The 13,921-nt window shown below is 45.6% G+C and overlaps 2 long non-coding RNA genes across 3 annotated transcripts in view; one reads left to right on the forward strand and one right to left on the reverse strand.

The window, feature by feature from the left end:
- Window positions 1-8,101, reverse strand: part of LOC306669598 — a 22,535-nt gene extending 14,434 nt beyond the window's left edge. For both annotated transcript variants that reach the window (XR_013766165.1, XR_013766166.1), the window contains exon 1: window positions 7,873-8,101. This is a non-coding gene — a long non-coding RNA (uncharacterized lncRNA). The remainder of the gene's footprint in view (window positions 1-7,872) is intronic.
- On the forward strand, window positions 7,367-13,594 carry LOC306669599. The gene is made up of 3 exons (XR_013766167.1): window positions 7,367-7,774; window positions 12,965-13,087; window positions 13,515-13,594. It is a non-coding gene; the product is annotated as an uncharacterized lncRNA (long non-coding RNA).
- Window positions 13,595-13,921: the final 327 nt, after the last annotated feature.

Consider the following 13,921-nt stretch of genomic DNA (forward strand, 5'->3'; position numbering starts at 1 on the left):
ACATACCGCCAAGTTCACCACTGTTTTATTTCTCTAAACTAAGCCATCAAACACTCCTAATAAATGAATCTACATTTAGTGCCAATGCAATGCCATTTAGCAAAAGCTTCAAATGCAGGGAGTAAAATTTTGATGGGAAGGGAAGATGGCACTTGAACCAAGAAGACTCAGGATTAGGTCTAAGGACTGAAATATTCTTTGCAAGAATATACATCTAAATGAACCTCTATTTCTCCCTTATGACTTTCAGATCTTCTCCTTAATCATCCTACCCACAAAATCCCTGAGTGTTACTTCTTATCTGTGCTTCATGCCCAGCAATGATGGTGATGTGGCAGGAGGGGTGACAAATGGGGCCGGGACATCCGCATTGCCTCTGAGTCAGCATGCCTAGCTCAGAACTCATGGCTGTCCACCTCTGCCCCCAAATCTGCTCCTCCTGTGCTCCTCATCTAGGTGAGTGGCACCACGCTTTGTCTGTTCCAAGTCCAAGACCGAGCCCCACAATACCAGTTCTTGGTGAGGTCACCTCCTTGCCTCTTCCCACCTGTCCTCTCCACTTTATGCTCAAATCCCCATTGCTTTTTAAATTTTTTTTTCCTAAAAGGAAAAAATGTTGCTGTAGTGCCTCCAGTTTCACCCCAGCTGCAGCATGAACTTTCTAAGTTAGCAGAGTCACTGTGTTAACTTCTTGCTTAAAATCTTTCAACAACTTTCTGCTGCTGATGAGTGCCGTGGACAGAACTGTGTCCCCCTAAAATCCGTAGGATGAAGTCTTAACCTCCAGAATGACTGTATTTGGAGACAGGGTCTTCAAGAGGAAATCAGATGAAGTGAAGTCATGAGGGTGGGGCCCTGATCTGATAGGATTAGCGTCCTGTAAGAAGAGATGCCAGAAAGCCTGCTCTGCCACGCCAGCACCCTGTGAGAAGGTGGCTGCCTACAAGCCAGGCAGGGATCTCTGCCCAGAAACTAAGCCTGCTGAACTGGATCAGGGACTTCCACACTACAGGACTGAGAAAGCGAATTTTCATTGTTTAAGCAATCCAGCCTATGGCATTTTATTACAGCAGCCAAGGAGACCAATGCATTGAGATAAAACCATTGCTGGAGGGTTCTTTCCTTTCTATCCCCACCCATCTTGCAGGTTCCCCCACCCTTGGGCTTTTCCCACTCATCACTGAGGTTCTGGACCTACAAGGCTCTTTGTGTCCATGTCCTTCCCTTTGCAGGGAATAGCCTGACTGGGTTCCTTACATTCTTCATGATGTCCCTTAGTACATGTTATAATTCCATCTTGTGTTCTCTTAGTACTTGGCATGAGCCTGCTTCACCACAATAAAATACAATTATTCCTTGTCCTATGTCTCCCAGCTGACAAATTGAGGATAGAGGGGGATCTGTCTTACTCATTGCTGTGGGGTGGATCGTAAATGTTCCCCAAAGGCTCATGTGTTAGAGCCTTATTTCCCATCTTGGTGCTATTGGGAGGAGGTGGGGCTCAGTGGAAGATCATAGATCATTGGGGATGTGTCCTTGAAGGTGATAGTAGGTCCTCAGCCTCTTCCTCTGCCTCTCTTTTGCTTCCCCACCATGAGGTTTTGCTCCATGCTGTGCTCCCTGATTTCTGTTCTGCCTCACCTCGGGCCCAAAGCAACAGAATCAACTGATGATGAACTGGAACTTCAGAAACCCATGAGCCAAAATAAACCTAGACTCTTCATATGTTGATTATCTCAGGCATTTGTTACAGCAGCAGGGTGCTGACTAACACAGCATCTTTGCTACATCCATGGAATTCAACACAGATCCCGGCTCCTTGTATGCTTTGCAGAAGTGTCATTGAATGGATGAGTCAGTGAATGAATGGCCAGAGAGCCAAAGCTTCCCCTATTTTGATTGTAAATCCCCAATCCCCCCATGGCCTGATACCTCTCAAGTCTTGTTTAATTCCACCTCCTCTTGGCACCAGTTACAGGAGCTGTCAGTTGATTTCACTGGGCCTCCTGTCTTGGAGACATTGTCCATTCCCTTCCCTCCACCTGGACTGTGTCCCCTGCTCAAACCAATCATAACCCATGACTGGTACCCGTCTTTCAACTAGTGGCTAAATGGTTGCCCTGGAAGGTTTTCTTGACCCGAGACAAGCTCACCTCCCTTATCCTTCATTCACATAGCACCTTCTGTTTGCTTCCAAATTCTTACTCCAATGCGCTGCAGGGTGCGTCTGTGATCATAGAATTAAGGTTGGGCTTCCTGACGAGGCAGTAATGTCCCTGGGAGCAGGATGGTTTTGTTTGCTTGTTTGTTTTGTTTTCAGCTCCCTCTCTGCGGGGCTTAGAACCGTGCCGAGTACACAGCACACGCTCATACTAACACTGCAAGGTGCTAGATAACGGATGGCTGCAGATACACACTAGACTTGATTTGAGCCCTTTTTTCCTACCTCATTTCATTACTTGAAGTTATCTAATAACACGTCGGCATACATCAGACCTCGTCTCCCAGTGGCTTTGCCCTTGCATGGCTTGGTTTTCTGTCCACACTTGAACAAAGGCTGACTTTCTGGCTGTTGCACAGCAGGCTTGAAGGTGAAGGCCATTGGTGTTGCTCCAGATCCCTGCAGGCCCCCTAAGACAAGGGAATGCCAGGAAGCTCCTTCAATGGGGAGACCTGGGAGGAACTGGAGCTTGTGCCTAGGCCTCTCTGTAGGCAGAACTGGCCACAGAAAGGGAAGCATGTGGGAAGAGCAATATTGCAGCCATGGGAAATTTTGAACCCACCGGGTTTGGCAGTTACGAGCCTTGGTTCTGGGCCTTGACTTATTCAAAACCTGACTCCGTCCTGCCTGGCGTCATGAGCCCAGGAACACTCTTTGCTTTAGTTTCTCATCTGTTGAAACAGAGGTTCGCCGTGGTTCCTACTCAGCAGGTTGTTAGGGGAATTGAATGGGTTAAAATGTGCAATGGGTTTAATAGTGCCTGGGAGGGAGGATGCATCTGGAAAGGCTCACGCTCGTGGTAGCCACTCTTGGTGTTTTTGGTTTGTTATGGTGTGGATGTGAGGTGTCCCCAAAGTTCCTATTAAAGCAGGGACATTCAGAGGTGCAATGATTGGATTGTGAGAGGTCTGACCTAGTAACTCCACCCTAGTTTCAATGCACTGACTGGGTAGCCACAGTGGGCAGGTGGGGCATGGCTGGAGGAGGTGGTCACTTGGGGTGTGCCCTGGAAGGGTGCATCTGCCCTGTGACTGCTTCTTTCTCCCTCTCTCTCTGCTTCGGGCTGCCATGCGGGAAACAGCTTTCCTCAGCCACACCCTTGATCCCTGATGTGCTGCCTCACTTTGGGCCCAGAACAAAGGAGTCAGCTGTCTGTGGACCAAGATCTCTGAAATCATGAGCCCATATAAAACTTTCCTTTTCTAAGGTGTTCTTGTCAGGCTTTTCGGTCACGACTACACAAAGTTGACTAAGGCGTGTACATCTAGAGAAGCATCCATTGCTGATTTATTCCCAGCCTCCCCCAGGAAGAGAGGAATAACCAGACCATTTGAGAGTTAGAAGGAGGAACGGACCTGCTTGGGAGCTTCTCTTCCTCTTAGGGACTATCTCGGGGGACTTGTACTCCACGCAGCTCCCGTGGAATCAGGTGTGCCCTGACAGTGCTGTGACTGGTGAAATCTTCAGGCTGGTTCTGGGATTCAGTGCAAGGCAGATCCTCTCATGTAAGCTCAACGGCACAGTTTGGCACAGTCTGCCTGACTCTTTTTTTTTTTTTTTTTTTTTTTAGTCCAAATTGGTTTGGAACTTAATCAGGGTGACTATTTACTGGGTCCTTTTATTGGGGGACAGGTATTAGGGATTTAACGTAGGGGTGTTTAACTACTGAGCCACATCACCAGCCTTTTTAAATTTTTTTTATTTTTATTTTGAGACAGGCTCTTACTAAGTTTGCTTAGGGCCTTGCTAAATTGCTAAGGCTGGCTTTGAACTTGTGACCCTTCTGCCCCAGCCTCCCACATCATGGGATAGCTGGTGTGTGCCACCATGCCCAGCTGTTGGGTCCTTTTAAAGACCTCAATAAGATCAAATTTAAATTGAGTAGAAATGCATGAGAACTAAAGGCAGGAGTCTTACTGTCCCATGAAGAGAAAATTCATGCTGAGAAATGGGAAGATCTAAAGAAGGGATGGTCAGTGTGAACAGCAAACCAGGGTCTCCGATGAGACTGTGAGTGTGACATTCCTAAATACCAGAATCCCTAAACTCCTGGAGCCACAGGATGCAAATGCTGATACTCAGGAAGTGTCATGACAGCTGTTTCCATCTATAAAGGAGCTATTATTAGCACAGACCCCCAGCAGTGAATCTGAAGAACAACATGAAGGAAACATGTGCAGAAGCCAAGAGTGTGGCACAACGAGCAGGACAGCTCTTGGGGTCCAGAGTACTTCTATTAGAGAGACATACACAATGGACTGCAGGACCAGGCAAAGAGAACAGCCATTCACAGGCAGAGGAGCAATCGTGGGTGGTATTCGTCTAGCATTGTTAGGACCCAGCTAACTAAGCCAATTGTTTGAGATGATTTGTAAACCAAACCAGGAGAACACGTGCAGCAAGGACTGGGGGTAGGAGCCTGAGACCAGGGGAGGCTGTGCCAGGGCAGATTTGCGTGGCAGTGTGAGGATGGAGAGAGCGACCAGCAGACTTGGTCAGTGCCAATGGCAGAGCAATGCAGTCTGCACAGACTCTGCTCTGCCATGCCTGGCTAAATGTTTTTGGGTGGCAATCAGATGCAAATGGTTGACTGTAGTGTAAGTATTTAGTACTGCAGGAGTGAATAATTTTGCTTAAGGCAGTTGTTTAGTGAAAAACTTTTAATGTTCTATACCTCCCAGTGCAGGGCCCAATGATTCTTAAGTAAAGCCTGGCGGTTTGTGTTAAAGGGCCCACCAGGTACATGGGTCTAGAGCTGGGAAGGCCACATTCAGCTTTAGTCAGGTAGCTGGTGGGCCTTGTGGGCAAAATCACTAAGCTCACAGACACTCTTCACAATGTTATATTTTAATCTATGAATAATGGTATTCCTAAGCATGGAAGTTAAGGTTCTCATCACAGAACATGTACTTGACCAAATGTTCAAATTTCACTGGAAATAATACCACAGTGGGACTTTGGAATAGGATGGAAGATCCCTCCTCTCCTTCCTTCCTCTCTTCCCTCCTCCCTTGTTTCTTCCCTCCCTCCCTCCTGTTGAGAGGCATTGTATGTTGGGTATCTGAGAAACCAACTCAGAAAAACAGTTTAACAGGCAAATGTTTATTAAAGAGTTTCCTTGGAATACAGACCTGCGGAAGGTAGAAGAAGTACTAGGACTGGGTGGGTGGAGAGGCTGAGCTGGGACACAGGCCTGACCGCCTGTCCAACCCCACAGAGACCCTGGAGCTGGGGTAAACCTCCAGAGTTGTCCTGAGGTAGGCCAAAACGGCTGGATGTTTTCTATAATCTCACATTAATCCATCAATGGAGATGGGCCTGGTGGGGAGGGTGTGACCTCGGATGACCTTGGATGACCTTGGGGCATCTGCAGGGAAAGAATTCCTGAAGGGGCTTAACAGCTGCAGACTTCTGCCCTTTGTACTCCCAGGCTTGGACAAGGACCCAGACGGTGAAGGGGCACATCGCAGGCCACCAGAGGGCCCTAGTGAAATGTCTGCGGGAGACTGAGCCAAGGTTGTTACGTAAGACAGACATGAGGGAGGGGCAGGGAAGGCCCGAGAGTCAAGGAGGCCACCGCAGTGGGGCTGCACAAATCTGGGACTCAGATGTTAAGGTGAGAACAGACAGGGAAGAGGTTGAGAAGCTCATCTGCAGTGGAGACTTACAGAAAACCCTGCACAAAGGATGGGAACCAGGAGGGCACAGGGACTGGATCACGCACCTGCACCTCCAGTGCACCTTTGAGTCTAGCTGTCTGGACCCTCCCAGAACTGACAGAACCCGCGGCTACAGTATTCCTTACACATTTCCTTTTAATCTCTTGGTTTTCTTTGTTAGATCTAGAGGCAGCTGGGTGTAATTAATTTCTGTATAATTAATTCAAATGCTGGCTTTCACTAGTTTTAATGTTTGATTCTGGTCAAGTTTTTTAACCTTTCTGAACCCCAGCTTCCCTATCTGTAAAATGGGATCAATGCTATTTACTCTTCTTTTCCGTCATAATATTAAGAAGTACATCACAAGATTGAAAAATGTTCAATGAATGCAAAAAAACAGCACAGTGCCTCATACATATTAGATTTTCAACAAAGTCAGTTTTCTTCTCATGAAAAAGCAGACTAGATCAAACATTCCAGACTGTTCCATGAGACCCAATTTGAATAAGAATCTTGTGGGAGAACAGTTTTTGGCTAGCTTTCATGTGCAAAGCCCTTGTATTGAAAATGCTTCTGGTTTTGAGGTACAGTAAATGCACACAACATTCATCTTTCTGCTCAGACTTCGTGTGTTGAAATTGCCTGGAGCAAAATTTCATGGCTGAGAGCTCTAGAAAATGGCATTCTAAGTCTGAAGTTCTGCATGAACCTTTACATTGCAGCCCTATTTAAAGGAACATCTTAAGTCTACCATGAAGCGGCGTTTGGGGCTGATGTTTTTTGAAGGAGAGAAGAATGCAGGTAGCAGGGTTTGAGTTGCTTTGTTTCAGAGGCCTCCGCCTGAAACAGAGCAACTAGAAAAGGTCTCTGATAGAGAATGCAACAGGGAGAGGAAGTGTCTGGGGACCCTGTAATGTTCAGGCCTCTGTCCACCCAAGTGTTGTGCCCACAGTAGGAAGCTCCTTCTGCAGACAGCCACAGCCCCTGGGCACATCTGCATGAACACACACTTCCCTCCAACACACTGGGTCGAAGGGGCTGTGTTCTGACCCTTATCCATTAGACAACTGACACAGAGGGCCTGGGGCCAGTACTTTTCTATGGGCTAAAATACAAATTGTCTCATAGCTAAAAAAAATTGCAGCTTCTAAGAGAAAAATGAATATGGCAATTTAAAAAAGTAAATGATAAGTTAAAGTTTAAAATTTGAGATTGTATCAACTGGTCTACTGCATCTCAACACATGCCCACACATTTATCATTTATGTAATATAAATATGAAACAAATATATTATATTATATATTTAGATAATATAATATGAAACAAAGCTTCATAAGAAGAAAGTCAGTAATCAACAGTAAAACCAATGCAGAATTATTTTTATAATTTTTCACACTTTGGCAAATGAAACAATTATAGTTAATATGGAATGCAGAGATTTTTATTTTCATATCAGGGGCCTCTGAAAGCATCAGTGCCCAGATCTTTCAAAGTTCTAAAAATGGACCTTGCTGTGGCAGCCCCTGAGGATGTCCCTCCTGGGGAAAGACCCTAACCCAAGGAAGGTAAGGTAAGAATCGCATGTGGAACATGAAGTGAGCTTGGTGACACATCACATCCTCAGGCCAGGAGGGTTTCAAAACCAGTCCAGTTGGTCCATCTATCTTGCAAGAGGTCGGGCACTCTGGCCTCATGGAATGCAGCTCCGTGCTCAGGCCAGCTACGACTCGCACCATGGGGGACCGGGGCCAGCTCTCAGACTGAAAAGAAACTCAACTGTGCAAGTGCAGAGTGATTTAATCTCTTCCCAACTGTTTTGTGATTCTCTTTTGCAAAGAAACTAATTCTCTCAGACTCAATTGAGGGCAAAAAGAGCAGAGACCAATGGGACAGGTAAGTGGAAAAACAGGTAGCACAAAATCAACACGGAGTGCAGCGCCAGCCCAGTAGGGCTAGGACCAGCTCTGGGATGCGCTCCGCATTTTACTTACCTGCTCCAGCTGTGTCAGGGCAAGAGTTTTCATTAATCCTCCTGCCCTTTTGCCTGGCTCAGGCAGGAAACGGAATTGGAAGGTGGAGCAGGATGTCACAGTCGCAATTTGTTTTTCTGAACACTTGGAAAAATCTTGACATATTAAGTTTGTCTGGTTAGAATTTTGGAAGGAAGATTCACTTTCAATGGCAAGGCTCAGAGGAAGTGTTACTTCTGGGGATGATGGTTCTCTGCACACAGCAGAGGTCATCTATTCCTCCCCGGAGGGAGTTGATTCTGTCCCTCCATGAATCAGTTACCTTAGCCAAACTAAAACCAGACCTGTGTATGGTGGGACAAGGTTTAATTACAAAACTAGTGCATCGTAAATTCCAGTATTCTTATTTTTCTATATGTGCTCAGGTATTTATCCTTCCTTGTTTTCATATAATAGAGGAGGATTGAAAATAACAGCTATTGAGCTGAGTGCTTGGCTAAGTGGCTACAATTCTATCATTTACTTTCCACCTTGTTCTTACAAATTAGGTTGTATTGAGCCATTTTGGAATTGAGAAAGTGAAGCGCAGGAATGTTAAGAGAATAACCAGAGGTTGTAGAACTGCGGGGGGCAGAGCTGAGATTCCCAACCGGGGTTCCCAGACACTTACTCTTTCTCATAGCACAGAATATTGCTTTTAACTGTTCTCATTTTCTCTCCTCTCTTCCCACATGTTAAGTTAAAATAAGGCAGGCTACTCTCTCCTCTGTGATCCCGTTATAACCCATGACTTGGAACATGGAACAGGTGTCTGAGAGGCTGAAGCATCTGACCATGTCCTACCCTCCTCTCCACCCTCACAGAAAGAAGCCCCCACTCCTGCCCTGCTGGCAAACCTCCCTGCCTTCTCTCTCCTGGACAGACTGCAAACGCCCAGATGCCCACAAGAGTAGCACCTGCCTGCCTCCTGCCTCCTCTCCTCTCCTCCTGAGCCCTTTCCCAGAGCTCCTTCCTGGCCTTTCTCTGCTCAGCTGGATTACAATATTCCCCTGCTGCATAAATATGCAGGGCTACGATCCTGCACTTGAGATTGAAGGTCCCCAAATCCCTGAAAACTAAGTTATGCCCTCTAAATTTTGACACCTAAATTCAACTGGTAATAAAGCTATTTGCAACTGATAAGATAATTTTCACGTTGTTTGGTTTTCCATCTTTTTATAATATTTAGAAATTATTTTATTAATATTTACATAGAGGCTGGGGAGATAGCTCAGTTGGTAGAGTGCTTGCCTCACAAGCACAAGGCCCTGGGTTCAAATCCCCAGCACCGCAAAAAAAAAAAAAAGAAGTTAGAGGCAACATTTACATAGCATACAGTGATACATGAATGCCTATGTGTGGTTTACAAAAATCAGTGTATTTCCATGCTTGGTTGAATGGTATATATATCTAGAAAGGTGTCCTCTACGGTATGTAGATACAAGCAGAAAAAGTGTTTCACCACTGCTTCTACTAAATCATGATAAACTTTTGTTCATAATCAAGGTTCAGAAAGTAGGAGTATATTTGATTACAGGGTGCTGCCTTTAGCCTCCTAGGAATGGGACTATCATACACAGGCCATGTCATTTAATTAAAATGAAGTGACAACCTGCATTATGAGACAACACTGGCTCCAAGGTTCACTTTTATTGTGTCTTATTTAACCTAACCCCAACTGATGGAGATTTTAATGACTTCCAACCTCTGTTCTTACAAACGATGCTACAATGAATATCTTGATGCAAGTGTGATTCCATATATGTGTGTAAGTTACAGGTACAGGTGTGTAACTTCTCACAGGGATTCCTTGGGCCTAGTGCTTGTGGAGTTAGCACTTTGATCGGTTTTACCACCCTGCTCTTCTGTTCTCAGCAGCATTGCTGAAGCGTACCAATTTTCTCCCTCTGCTTTTCATGTACAATGAACTCTCAGTTATTCAATGCTTCATTAGCTGAAAGTCCATCAGCCAGGGCTGTGTTCTCCTGGCTTGCTGACTGTGGAAGCTACAAGGGATTAATGGCAAGAAGACCTAGTGGAGCTGAGTCTTCTTTGATTATAAGGAGGATTTGACTGCAGCCTCATTCTTGGAAAATAGACAGCCCAGATATTACTAGATGATGTTTAATGGTGAAACGATGTGACTGGTCTTTTAGTCACTATGCCAAATGCTAGGCAGTGATAAGACTGTGGATTATGAGGTTTATCTGAAGCCGAATCATTGCAACTTACTGTTTTAGCAACTGCAAGTTTACTCTGGTGAACCGGAATCGTTTAATCAGGATACAAGTTCTTGACTGGACCACAGAGCTTAGGGTAGAAGGACACAGCATCTGGAAAGGATGTGGGCAGGCATCCTGGCTTTGCTGTGCAAATCTAAGCAATTCACTAGATCTTCCAGAGATTTGGTTTCCTCACCATTTAATTAGAATAAATATTATCCTGCATGTCATTATTGTTAGTAGTCATATTGCTATAAAATCAGATGAATGTATTTAATGTTTCCACTCTGTACATTGTTTGTACTCTACCAGGTACAGAGTAGAAACTCATTAAAGGAGTTGTTTTAATATTGTGATCCTGAGCCAAAACAATTCTAGATGCTCTTTAATTCTTTAAATCTGGCAATAAAACAGTTATACCCACTATGCTAGATCTGTTCAGAAGATTTATTTGAACAGATTTATTTATTTGGTATGAATGAATAAGTTTTGAAGAGGGAAAGTTCTGGAAGATCAAGGAGACAAGTTATGCTGACCAGTTTGTCCTGATCTCTTATGAAACAGGCATCATGTGCTCTTGTCTGAGGTGATCAGGCCATAGTTAGATTTGTTCTCAGAGTGGATGTGCCTTTGTGTAGGACAGGCTTTGGGTGTGACCCCAAGCATGCAGTCTCCCAAAGGAGCAGAACCAAGGAGCCTCTCAGCAAGCCACCTCTGTTCCTCTCTTTATCCTCATGTGGGGGTAATTATAGGTGTCTTCCAACTTCCCATTATAGCTACCTATACATTTTAAATACGTGAATGTAAAGCAGGGATTACTCTCTCTACCACCATGTTTTTCCCAATGCAAGGAATGAAAACAAAATTTACATTAGATGACCGGATGCTCCACCCTCACGCTTAATTACTAAGTCATAGAGTTTGTGATTCAGGGATTTCTGCTCCTCGCGCATGCTCACAGGTTCTTTGCACTGCCATGAAGGGAAACAATATTGGTAATGTCTTCTGGAACCAGGAGCTTTGGAGTCTAGGGCTATGGCTGCTTTCAGTGGAGCTGTGCTGACGAGGTTCAAGTCCACCTTTGCCACTTCCTCTGGCTGTGGCTTTGGGCAAATTATGAAAACTCTGCACCTCCCTCTCCTGCTCTGTACCATGAGGATGAGATGATATTGAAATCAGCCCAGAGGGGTTGTTATAAGGATGAGAAAAACAAAGCAAAAAACCACCCGATCACGTGAAGTGGTCAGAACAGGGACTCCCGTGTGACGGACATTCAGTAAATGTCAGATAATATTCCTCATTCCCACATGACTGCTTGCCACGTGTCAGGCATTGTGCTGGAAAGTGGGAGATGAGGAGCCACAGCAGCATCAGGGTCTGTAATTGGGTCCACAGTGAAAATCCCTCTCCCCTGTCACGGTTTTGCAGCAACTGAGAAAGAGCTAAGGGCATCAGCGGATGGAGAACAAAATGCTAGACTTATTATTGATGAAGTCTATGCAGATGCACATTTTTTAGAGTGAGATTGCAAATGGACTTACAGACTCCCAGATCCCTGTCGGGGTCTTGATGTAGCCACGCTGCCAAAGTCTACGTCTCCAGCCCAGACCCTCTGGAAAGTGGACGTACTAACCATTTCCTACCTTTCTTTCTTTGCACTTAGCCATTCTCGTGTCCTCAGGCGTCCCCCTCCGTGTCAGCCAGGGACTGAGACACCCACGGTTCCCTCAGCCAGGTTGCTCTCCCCATCCCTCCCCTCTCAGACAACCCCTGACACCTGCTCCTGGCCCTTTTATGTTCACCTCGTGGCTACTTGATGTCCTCTCCCACATCAGAAGGGAAAACTCTCCAAGGTGACAGAGCCTGTCTGCTTTGGCTGCCATTACAGCCCTATGCCCAAGCCCTGTGTCCACATATGGCAGTGTCCAAAAACTGTTTGGAGAATTTTAAGTTTCTTTCAAAGGGTTCTCCTAAGGACCAAAGAACTCATGTATCTAAAGGACTCTTATGAAAGACAATGCACAGGGCTGGTGAGGATTTGGAGCAATCGGAATCCTTGCACACTGATGTTGGAAGTGTAAAATGGTGCAGTGGCCAGGGAAACAGAATAGAGGTTTCTTGAAAAATTAAAATCAGAATGACTGTATGATCCAGTGACCCCACATCTGGGTATTCATTCAGAAGAACTGACATCAGGATCCCTTCAAGAGCTCTTAGCTTCCTAATGTTTATCGTAGCACCATTTATAACAGCTAAGATGTGCAAACAACCTGAAAGTCTGTTCCCAGATGAATGGATAAAGAAACATGGTCTATACATAATAGAATATTATTTAGCCTTAAAAAAGGGTAAATCATGCCACATATGACAATATGCATGAACCTTGAAGACATGTGAAATTACTGACAGACATACTGCCTGACTCGACTCTGAGGTATCTACAATGATCTTACCCCTCTTTCTGGTGACGGTGAGGAGGACAAGAGAGACCAAGTCCTCAGGGCTTGAGATTCTCACAGATCAGCTTCACCCAGTGACCACTGCCATCAATTGGCGAGTGACTGAATCTCAGATGGAAGTAAGAGGTGGAACAAGGGACAGAAAGGGAAGAGGTCTTTTATCTACTAAATCATTAATTATGTGAAGTCCAGAAAAGGGAGTGTGGTATGTGCTTAGAAAGCACCGAGGAGCTTCAAAAGATGCCTTAACTCTGAAGAATTTTTATGACCATGGTTCAGGTTTTCTTCAGGATGAGCTCATAAATGAAATGGAAGAGAAGAAAGCTATCATTAATTGAGTGCTCACAAATTCTCACGTAGTGACCTAGAACTTTCTGTTTCCCACCTGCTCAGGGTCAGGAGGTGGTGGTTGGGCATGTCCCACATCTGACTACTGGCCCAAGGGGAGGACATGAAGTTCCTGGGGCAAAACAGGCTCTTGTGACTCTGTGTTCCCTTCCTATTCGTTCTTTCCTGGTAAGTATTGAAATTCACATTTGTTTGCTGCTTCTATTTGACTTACTTTATTATTTTTTGACCTTTATTATTTTATTGTGGTAAGGTTGGCAAGATGAGGCTTACTAATCTTACCACCTGGCGTGGAGGAGCAGTAGCTGGAAGCTCACCCCTGGTTCTGTCACCTGGACCTGCTCCCTCTGTGCTAAACCTGCACGGGGCGGGCAGTTGGCTGGGGTACATTGCTTGGCTTGGTGTCTCTGTGGGGAAGGAACTCCTTGGTAGATTGTTTCCCAATATCAACAAAAATGTCCCCAGTGCGTAGCTGGGGTCACACAGTGTCCCCCCACACAGCTAAGGTCTAGCAGTACTGTCTGAACATCGTGACACTTAGATTTCTGTTCAGAATTTCTTTTTTTCCCTTATATTTCCCATTCTTGTCTCAAAGAATGAAAACTCTTTAAGAATCGTGAAGAAAACTGACTACCAGAGAAAAACAGACCGATGGTTGTGTATGCCGAAGAGAAATCAGCGGGTCACATCCCCGCTCCTGTGACCTGGAGGGGGTGCTCCTCTGATCTCACTGAACAGTGGGACTTAGCAGAACTTACCAGATCCCTGGGAAAACCCCATAAAGCTCGGGACCTCCCTCCCACTCAGCACGACTCGGTTTGCATTTTCTCTGGGCCATAGGCCCTGTCAGCCTGCCTCTGGGTCTCTCCTCCATCCTCAGTGTTCTTCTGGACTGTCCCCTCCTAGCTCCTGGGTGTCTATTTCTTCCTCTGGGCTCCTGAGAGCAAGGGGCTGTGGGAAGAGCCGTGGTCTGGGGATCAGACACGCTGGTTGGGCTGCCTG

The sequence above is a fragment of the Sciurus vulgaris genome (assembly GCF_902686455.1).
Source record: "Sciurus vulgaris genome assembly, chromosome: 9".
Lineage (NCBI taxonomy): Eukaryota > Metazoa > Chordata > Mammalia > Rodentia > Sciuridae > Sciurus > Sciurus vulgaris.